The following is an 815-nucleotide window of genomic DNA, read 5'->3' as shown; positions in this document are numbered from 1 at the left end:
AAATAACACACCCATTTCCCCTTCTATATAAAATCGCCTTAAAAGCCTGGATTGCTATCCATAGTGAACACACATGGGTAATTCAGCAACTCAAGGCAAAGTGAAGAGTCCCTTTGTCCAAATATAATTTAAAATGTTCCTCGCCATAACAGTAGACCAAGAATGGATCTCTCAAACCATAGAACTCAGACAACTATACAGCTCACATATCTATAGGGTGTGTGTGTGTGTGTGTGTGCGTGCGTGTGAGTGTGAGAGTGTGTGTGTGTGTGTGTGTGTGTGTGTGTGAATATTTCCTATTTTGATATTTTTGTCTAGAAGGACAGGAACCTCAGGAAATATAGCACAATAGAACTTAGATATCACACTGCATTGATAGACAGACAGCAGATAATTGTCATATTTAATCAGGTAAAATGAGTAATAGATAATTAATCAAGAAAGTAAATTTTCATCATGGATGTTGGTATATGCATAGCGCCTCAGTAGTCAAGGGGCTTTAATAGGGAATTCAAGGCAGTTCAAGGCAGGCCTGTGCAACAGAGAGAGAAATAATTAACTATACTAATAGTTGTAAAGTGTGGAAATTTAAAAAGATATTGCTTATTATTAATAATTTTCTGTCCTAAGTCAGCACCCTATAATGTATTTCAGTATTTCCTGTCATACAGTGTTAATCATTTTTGTAATTATTTCTTCATTCTTTCTGCCTCCTCCCCTTCTCCTCTTCCTCTCTCACCCTCTCCCCTTCTCTTTTTCCTCACTCCCCTCCCTTCCCCTCCTCCTCCTATTACTGCCACTATCACTACCACCAC

General features: G+C 38.4%; 1 long non-coding RNA gene across 1 annotated transcript in view; it reads right to left on the bottom strand.

Annotated features, from left to right (window-relative positions):
- Positions 1 to 387: 387 nt before the first annotated feature.
- LOC116094929 overlaps positions 388 to 815 on the bottom strand; it is a 2,188-nt gene continuing 1,760 nt past the window's right edge. Inside the window, exon 2 of the long non-coding RNA XR_004120363.1 lies at positions 388 to 532. This is a non-coding gene — a long non-coding RNA (uncharacterized LOC116094929). The remainder of the gene's footprint in view (positions 533 to 815) is intronic.

The sequence above is a fragment of the Mastomys coucha genome, unplaced genomic scaffold (genome assembly GCF_008632895.1).
Source record: "Mastomys coucha isolate ucsf_1 unplaced genomic scaffold, UCSF_Mcou_1 pScaffold17, whole genome shotgun sequence".
Lineage (NCBI taxonomy): Eukaryota > Metazoa > Chordata > Mammalia > Rodentia > Muridae > Mastomys > Mastomys coucha.
Note: the sequence above shows the minus strand (reverse complement) of the source record. Positions and strands in the feature narration are given on the sequence as shown.